Source organism: Cyprinus carpio, unplaced genomic scaffold, assembly GCF_018340385.1.
Source record: "Cyprinus carpio isolate SPL01 unplaced genomic scaffold, ASM1834038v1 S000006547, whole genome shotgun sequence".
NCBI lineage: Eukaryota > Metazoa > Chordata > Actinopteri > Cypriniformes > Cyprinidae > Cyprinus > Cyprinus carpio.
In genome coordinates, this window is record NW_024879210.1 from 145121 (window position 1) to 154682 (window position 9562).

The 9562-nt window shown below is 36.3% G+C and overlaps 1 pseudogene; it reads right to left on the reverse strand.

The window, feature by feature from the left end:
- Nucleotides 1-8088, reverse strand: part of LOC122143962 — a 24693-nt pseudogene extending 16605 nt beyond the window's left edge.
- Between the last annotated feature and the right edge of the window lie 1474 nt (nt 8089-9562).

Below are 9562 nucleotides of genomic sequence, written 5' to 3' on the forward strand. Positions count from 1 at the left end.
TATGCAAGATTACAGCTGTCAGGATCTAATACTTTGATAATTTGTTCAATTTGATATATGTTACAGTTGTTTTAGGAAAAAAATCAAAATAAAAGGCTGGTGTATTTAGTTACAATGTATGATCTGGTTGCTGTAACCAACCTATGTATCCACCCATGCAGAGGATAACAAAATAATATTTGCTAATGAGAAATGATACTTTAAGTAATGTAAATAGTTAATGTGGAATAACAGAAATGTGGCACTTCTTTGTTCCACAGTTCTGTCAACAGGTTTTAATTTCAGTTTATCTTTTATATGAGAGTAATGCTTATATCTTGACCCATTGATAGCCAGTAAAAAAAACTGGTGCTGTTGTTGTGTCTGAAGCCCTGAAAAGTAAAGTTTTGTTTTTTAAGACAACATTTTTACACCTACCATATGTGCAATAGTGGCTAGCTGATACACAACAATTTGGGCTCTAAGCTCAGTCTCACTGATGAGGCCTACAACAATAAAAATACATCAAGATCACAGATATATTCACTGACAAACAAATTTAATTACATAAAAAACAATAACATATCGCAAACCTGCTAGGAATCCCGCAAATACTCAAATGTCCACCACTGCACACATAGCATGAGCATGCTGGGAAAAGCCAAGCGAATGAGAGGCACCCCATTCCTGCAGACAGTCAAGGAGACCAGCCTAGGATACATGGGGAAAAGCACATACATTTAACACATTTAATATATCAGACTAATTAACAATAAATCGAACACCAGATTTATTTATTTAATAATAATGGATGAAGATCAAGCAAAAAAAAGAGATATAACTTGTTTCAACACTGTGGAAGGTACCTATGTAGGCAGTATTTTTATAAAGAATTAACCTGGTGAGACATGACTTATCAAAGCAAACAGAACTCTCCACCACTTCATTTTAAAAGTCACATAGTGAACAACTTTTCTGGTAAAATATTAAAAAAGAAAACAATGTAATTTGCACCATAAGACATAAAACTGTTGATATTTCTCTAAGTGACATAATCACCTTTGAAATATTTATTTAATGTTAAAACAATTTTAAAGGAATTGTAATTTATGGAATAATAATACTATAAAAAGTAGATTAGAAAACTATAATAACATTTAAACATTTCAAAAGCAGCTTATAGTGAAAAAGGCATGTAGTGGTGAAAATACATCTATCAATTTTTATTCCCTTGACTCTTTTTAAGTTTTGAATGTCATATTGCACTATAAAACAGAGCAAATCTTTGTTGTCTTATATCATAAACCTCATACACTCTCTTGAAAAACCAAATAAAACAGTCCTGCATCCCATGTGCTTTTATGCAGAGCCTTCCAGCGGATGTATCCAGAGAGAAACACAGCTAAGGAATACTGGAAATAGTGTTTGCAGCAGCAGATCCTCTGTGAAAAAAAAAAAAAAAAAAACTTATTCGCGACCTCATTATTACTTTTTAAGCCTTTTGTTCTTTAGAAATAAATGAAAACAATCTAAGATCCCTGGAAAACAGGATAAACAGAATCTAGACAGCTTCTTGCGGCACACCAAGATCAAGCCGGATATGAGTGGAGCTGTAGTTTATTAAAAGCATTGAGGATGTTTCCCGCTGCTCCTGTGATGACCTGTGACCCAAATAATGCCCTAAACAAACAAAGAAAAACAGAACCATCATACTGAGAAAAAAATGGGTACCCATTAAAATTACCAATTTGTATTCAAGTCAAAAAGCTCAATATTATTTCTATATCTAATATCACTCATATCTTAAACACTGCCTTTTATATATTTTGTTGATTAAATCGGGTAAAAATATCATCTCTTCAAGGTAACAATTGCTGGTTACCACGTTGACAGTATAAGGTAAGCACCATATGAACACTAAGCTCAGGCAAAATAACAATGGAAAACATTGTCTGGGCTTACCTGATTTTGAAGATACCGTCCTTGCAGCTGATACACAAAGGCCAGCCTGTAAAATAGTTTTTAAAAAGTCATATAGTGGAACGTATAGTGGAATAGTTTTTAATTTATCAATTATTCATAGTTATAGTGAAAACATTTCAAATTTGTCACTCACAGGCAGAGCAGGCATGAATATTTTTACATAGAGTTGTGACAGACTGTTGAGAGAGAGAGAAAATAATCACACACAGTTAAAGAAGCTTCACTGACACAAACTGTAGGTCCATGTGATAAGTCACATGCCCAAAATGATACGACATTATGTTTAAACCAACTTATTTCACAATACTTGTGTAATTTGCTTCCATTAAAATATCCTGACAACTAGTTTTTTATCAGCAGATTCAGGTACGTTTTTGCTAAACAGGAACATTATTTTTAATGCATAACATCCAGTAAATGCTGAAAGTGTCAGACTTCTGGCCACACTGGGACTCCCCCCTGGTCGGGACAGCCAGCAGGATGGGCCTCAGTGTTGATAAGCAGCGCCCAGCAGGGGAAACAGGCCAACAGGAGGATGAGAGATCCCTCTCTGAAGTATCACGCCCACCCGCTTCCAGATTATTGCTTCCAAGCGTCTGGAGGACACAATCTCAATTCAAATGATTGTTCTGAGTAAGAAATGACACTCACATTACTGAACATTCACCATCAGACCTGAGGAGATGAGTGTATCGCATGCAGATGCCAATCCAGAGCCGATGGAGATGCCCAGTCACATTAATGACCTGTGAGCGAAAAGGATGTATTTACAAATGTAATGAGCATTTTAATTAATTCCAAGATAATGAAGTAATTGTGAACTCACAGCAATAGCCAGAAGCCACACCGGCCAGTTCAGTTTTTCCCCAAGTGTCCACAGAAGCTGAACACAGTGCTGATAAAACTGATCAGAAAGATCATCAGCTGAGATATGAACTGCACAAAGAGAGAACCGTTTTGGGGATCTGCTGATAACAACCACAAGACATTGTCACTTTTTTTTTTTTTTTCCAGTGTTCAAAGGATATTCACCCAAAAATGAAAAGTATCCCATGATTTACGCATCCTCAAGCCATCCTAGGTGTATATGACATTATTCTTTCAGACAAATACAATCAAAGTTATATTAAATAATAATTTGGCTCTTCCAAGCTTTATAATGTGAGTGGATGGTAGCCCAAAATTTGAAGTCCAAAAAATTGCACCCATCCATTATAAAAGAAGTCCACACACGCTTCCGGGGGGTTAATAATGGCCCTCTGAAGCAAAGTAATGCATTTGTGTAAGAAAAATATCTCTAGCTTCCGCTAACTGCCATTTGGGCGCATTCACGAGAGAGTGGTTCCAGTGGATTGATTTAATATAACCGAATGTTTTCGTCTGAAAGAAGAATGTCATATACACCTAGCATGGCTTGAGGGTGAGCAAAATCATGGGGTAATTTTAATTTTTGGGTGAACTACCCTTTAATACTCAAGGCTCAAGTGTGAGCCGTTGTTCTGGGGAAGACGTGGCCTAATGGTTAGAGTTTGACTCCTAACACTAAGGTTGTGGGTCTTCAGTCTCGGGCCGGCAATACCACCGACTGAGGTGCCCTTGAGCAAGGCAATCAACGACCCCCAACTGCTCCCCACGCCGCAGCATAAATGGCTGCCCACTGCTCCGGTGTGTGTTCACGGTGTGTGTGTGTTCACTGCTGTGTGTGTGCACTTTGGATGGGTTAAATGCAGAGAACGTAATTCTGAGTATGGGTCACCATACTTGGCTGTGATATGTCAACATCACTGTCACTAAAGCTAAAATATTGTATGTTTGATTTGTCATGTCCTCTATTCTTGAGACAAAACTGATTACAGCCAGTACTAAGTATTTGATCATTTTACATTATTCTACGATTTCCACAGGCAACCTTTGGCTGTCAACCAAACATGAGCTCATAGTTAGGGTGAAAAACCCTGTAACATCATTTTTTGTACAATTGTACGCATGTGTTAAGGGCTTCACATAGTCACACCAATGAGTCTTCTATTTGTTCTGCAAAGTGCCCAGCATGCTGTGGAGAGTGTGATTAAATCGCTCTACTGGGATTCCTTGGGGATGGTACGGGTTGGTTCTTACTTTCCGAAAACCTGTGATGGCACACAACTCTTTTACGATGTGAGACTCAAAATCCCTTCCCTGGTTGCTGTGCAGCCGTTCCGGAAAACCATAATGCACCCCATACAACCATAATTGCTCCCAAAAACACTTGGCAACAGTAGTGGCTTTTTGATCTCTTGTAGGAACTGCTACCGCATTTTTTGTGAAATGATCGGTAATGAAGAGTATGTCTTTTGTGTTCTTGCTGTTTGGTTCCAGGAAAGGAAATCCATGCACACCAATTCCATTGGTCTCGTTGTGCATATTTTTACAAGGGGGAGCAGCTTTGTCTGGTTGTGTTTTTCTTGAAGGGGGTCATATGATGCGATTTCAAATTTTCCTTTGTCTTTGGAGTGGTTTACAAGCAAAATAGTCCTCATTCACGAAAATAAGATGAATAGATTGGATCACGATCTATAGATGAAAATAAGCATTAGTGGTGGTAGTACCACGGTTTTGCTATACAGACTTGCAAGGTTCTGTATGTGATGGATCCCAGTAGGATCGCCAAGACATGGTCTGTGAAAGGTAGGCCAAGAGAACTCAGAGCCTCTATAGCAGAGCCATGTTCAAATTCAATTATTATCTGTCCGTGAGTACTCAGACTTGACCATCTGTTATTTTTTACAGTTCTTGGAAATTTTCCCATACTTCCGCAAAATTCTGCAACTTCTTCATCCACAGCAGTCTCCTGATAACCCACTAACAAGAACTCACATTAGAAACTTTAAATCCTCCTTCAATTACTATATCCATGTTTACCGCTCACAAAACAAATTATCCATAGGTATTGATCAATAAGATTAATTTTTGCTTGCCTTAGACTGCTTGCAACAGTTTCAGCATACACAGTTCAGTTAACTTCAAGTTTGGTACCATTTACAGGGATTCAATAGAAAGGTCATTTTGGAAACCTGAATCCTTCAAAGATATCATCAGAAGATAAAAGAGAGATCTCCTGGCTGAGCTCTCGTAGTTTACACAATACTCAACTCTGGGGTCACTGAATTCTAGGTATAGGATGAATGGCACAACCAGGACGTTATGGATAATAACACACAATTACCATTTCACATGAACTGTATTGAAATAACAAATATAACACAATTGTTATCACAAGAACCACTGAATGTGTCTCCCTTTTTTTTAAGTTCCTCAGTCCAGTCCTTTCAGATGACCAAAAATTTTCCTTTAGTGGGGAAAGGTAGTTCTGACTTTTGGTTAAAAAACAAACAAAACAACAACAACAACAAAAACAAACAAACAAAAAAATTAAAAAAGAATTACCAAAAAAAAAATTTTGGTTGGTCTATCAATCCCAATCTGGAATTTAGAAGAAAGGGGAGAACAATGTCATTCAAGGTCTGCCCCTCGTTATGTCGTAAACGGCAGTAGCAATTAATGACTCCATGGATCCCAACGATCAAGGTGGTTGGCTTCTCCGTCATCCCTCGGGACAAAGTCAATTGCATACAAAAAACCTGGCGTGTTCAAGTTCACACCTGACAGAATGTTCACAGCCAATGGTTCAATTGCTCATGACGATCGCAAAAATCAATCTTTTTAGAGGATATTATCATTTGCAACTAATACAATGCATGTTATAGAGTATCAATTCAAACTTCCCTGTCTCTGCACAACAGATTCATTTGATCCACTCTCTCGGCCAATACTCGCAGTCGCATCCGCCCCCCCCAGACAGAGGGCGGATCTTTTTGAGTTTGCAACTTCACTGGATGAGAAGGTATAATAATGCTTTATAAATCCTCCACCATACTGTCCAACACGGAGCCCCTCAAGTCCTGCGTCCTCAGTCCTTCCTTTACACATTTATTAATACTGACAACGGCTGTAGTTCGGCTGACGTATAAAGTACAGTTCCAAATACTGTGGATGACTAAGCGATACTCGCCCTACTTACTGGTCCGGAATCAGTCACAGCATATCATCAATCAGTTTGCCATTTGCACTCAATGTGTACAGATGTCATCTCCTTCTTAACATTATTAAAACAAAGAACTTATCCTGGAATCCGCGCCAAAAATTCCTCCACTGCTCAGCTGCCATATTTCCCTCAGGGCCAGTCAGTGGACATTGTGAACTCTTTAGGGTACCTTGGCATTAGTTTGGACGATAAATTGAGTTTTACCATCACACCATAGACATTCACATGCCGCTGCCAAGAGACTATCTGTCATACGCCCAAACTCAGATCTCTTTCAGTCAAACCACATCTTCTTCTTCTTTTGTACCGAGCAACATCATTGAACCCGCCTTCCTGTACTGTGCCACCCTGTTATTTCACTATACTTCCTCTATAATATGAACAGCTTCTTAAATCACTAAGACATCTTCAAAATAATGGTCTTCCCACAACCCAACTTGCCGGCTCTCATTGACGCTGCTACCATTCGCAGAGCAAATACCATCATACAAAACCACAGCACACCTCTTACTCATGTTTCAATTCTTCTTCCCTCAGGGTTTTCCGCAGATATAGACAACTGCATGCATAAAAATCACGACTAGGGACGCTTTGTAGTTCAGCCATACGCATCGCTGTATTTACAGAAATTCTAATCTACTCATGTGTACAAATCGGTGTTTGTACTTGTATGTTATGAGTGTTGAAGTGTTACTTTTTGGTACGACTGTGGAAACAAATTTCCCTCTATTGAGGACAATCAGAATGATATGAAAATATGAATGTACCAAATCCTTCACTACGTAAAGTCTGTCAATCGGAATTTTACATCTTGTCTACATTTTAATATCCAAACCGTATAATAGGCTAGATGCAAGTATTACTGAGTCTTGTTTGAACTCTGGATAATTGATTTTTGAATAGAGATCGGTTCTCCCACGATTCTGAAAAACAAAACATTAGACAAAACAAAATTACATGTAAGCTAATATTCACTTAGGCTTCTTAAAAATGATTTATTTAATGTTATATATAAGTCTAAAATGTTATAAATGAGCCCATTAAAAAAAAAAATATATATGTAAAAAATAAAAATAAAAAATAAAAAAAAAATATTTGAAATAAATTTTCGTTTCGTTTTCGGACGAATCTCTTGCTTGAATGAATTAGACATCATCACATGCATTTTAACAGTCACTGGTCACTACCTACTGGTATAATGTAACATACAATCTATATTTGAAGCATACACAAGTTCCAAAGGTCAGTTTCTCATTTCTCAGAGTCTATATCCGGACTGTAAACTTTTATCCTAATACTTTCGTTATTATTTAATGTTTGCAACACAGAAATGTAGCCTACTGTGTAGACTGTTTGTGAAGCTGTTTAAGGCATAAAGCCTGCACAATGAGCGCCGCTCTCTCTGGATCAGCAGATTTAAATATTCCAAATACCAGAAAAAGCAGGTTTAAATATTCCGATGTGATTTTGATTTCAAACGTTTAATAGACGTAGTGGAACAATCGTCATAGCAATAGATGTTTTAATGATTAATCCATATGAGCCTATAGCCTATGTAGCCTGTCATATTTTCTACCAGACCTCAAAAGTTACCCGGATCCATGCACAAAATGAAAATGAAAAGGAAACTTAAATTTTGAACTTTACAAAACGTTTTTCAATCAACATTGAATTAAAATCATCTCGATATATGGTTAGTTAATTGGCAACAAGCAACGTAAAAAGGGCCTCTAAAATCTATACACTTACCACTGGTCCAGCCAGTTTTAGCAGCTCTACAATTTCTTCTTTATAATTCACCGGTAACAAACTCCGGGACTTTTTTCGACATCCTTCACAAACAACCTTTGAACTTGATGTTGACTGATCATCATCATTTTTCTCCGGTTTTGAGTGCCAGTTTATCTGGTTTACTGTATTAATATTGTCCATTTTTCGTTATTTCTAACGTCTTTAATTGACACAAAGCAGCTCACATTTGGTTACAATACAGGACTACATTTGCATGAAGGATATTGTGCTAAAGGTCCATTGCAGGGAGACGTCACTGCATGCTCGGGTCAGGTTTCATTAAAGGGGCACCAATATTTAAACAGGAATTTCAATAGAGACTGTGGAACTTCATTAATTTATTAATTTTTGGTTTGTTTTTTAATATATATATATTGTTTGCGATTCAACTTTTAATACACTGCTGATTTCAAGTCCTTACACAAGTCATTTTCATTTTCTTTCCAAGAATGCTATGTTGAGAGCAAACATAAGGGACACTGTAATTGGGAACCCCACAAAATATCCCACAGTATGTTACAAAGAGCACCAAATGATTTGCTTTCCATCACCTCTGAAAATGCATACAGTACAATAGCCAACAACTGAAGAGAGAGAGAGAGAGAATTTAATTAAAACTCTAAAAAAAAAAAGAATTATAAAAAATAGAATGAAAAGGTAAAGAAACATACTTTTATTTTTCCACAATAATATGTATTTTGTATATGGATGCATTTTTATTACATTATATTAATTTTTTTATTACAATCGGATTGTTATAATGGTATAATTATAATTTAAGTTAGCTGCATGTAATTTATTCAACCTTCAATTAACAGGAGCAGCTGTGGCTGCTTATTTACCCCCACAGTTTTCTATGGAGATAGCATTGTTGCTTCATTCCAAATAAATATATTATGATCCACAAATAAATGTAAAAGTGATTAACAAAAAAAATAAACATATTGACAAATTAACTGAATGAGTTCCACAAATAAAACTTAAATTTTCACAAACATTAATTAAATTCACAAATAAGTGTTTGTTTTTGCTATATTTGTACAACATAATAATAAAATTATGAATAAATTCCAAACAAAGCCACAGCACTGTTCTATGTCTCTGAGCAACATGATGGTGCTTTATTCCTGAATGAATCAACCATTGATTTGGTTCAATCGCAATGACTCACTTATTAACAGTGACTTATTCCCACCTACTGGTGGTTTAAATTTTACATTTAAAGTATCTTTTCATTTTTTTTTTTTTTTTATAATTTCAAACTTCAGTATTCAATGGTTTATTTTTAAAATATTTATCTATGCATTTATAATTGCAGGTTAAAGCATCCCATGTCCGTCTGAGCTGCATTAAACAGTGTGACATCTAAATGCCACTTCAGATGCAGCTTCTGTGTTTCCTCTGCATTGCAAAGAATAATTACGTTTATATAGAAGTTGCTTGGTAATGGCCCAAATATCTCATTATTCTAATTAACAAATTATATGCAAGGATTTGACTCAAAAAGATGATGCACACTTTAAGAAAAAAAAAACTATTTAAACTTATTGGTAGATTAATTTCTGTCAGAATATGGAGTATATCAAATACTTCATACATCGTTGGATTCACAGCCGCTCATATAGGCTTACATCGGCTTGACTGAAAAACTAAACGCATTAGGAAAAACACATTACTGAGACAAAACAATGACACTGACATATTTTAAGATCTGTCAAGAACAGT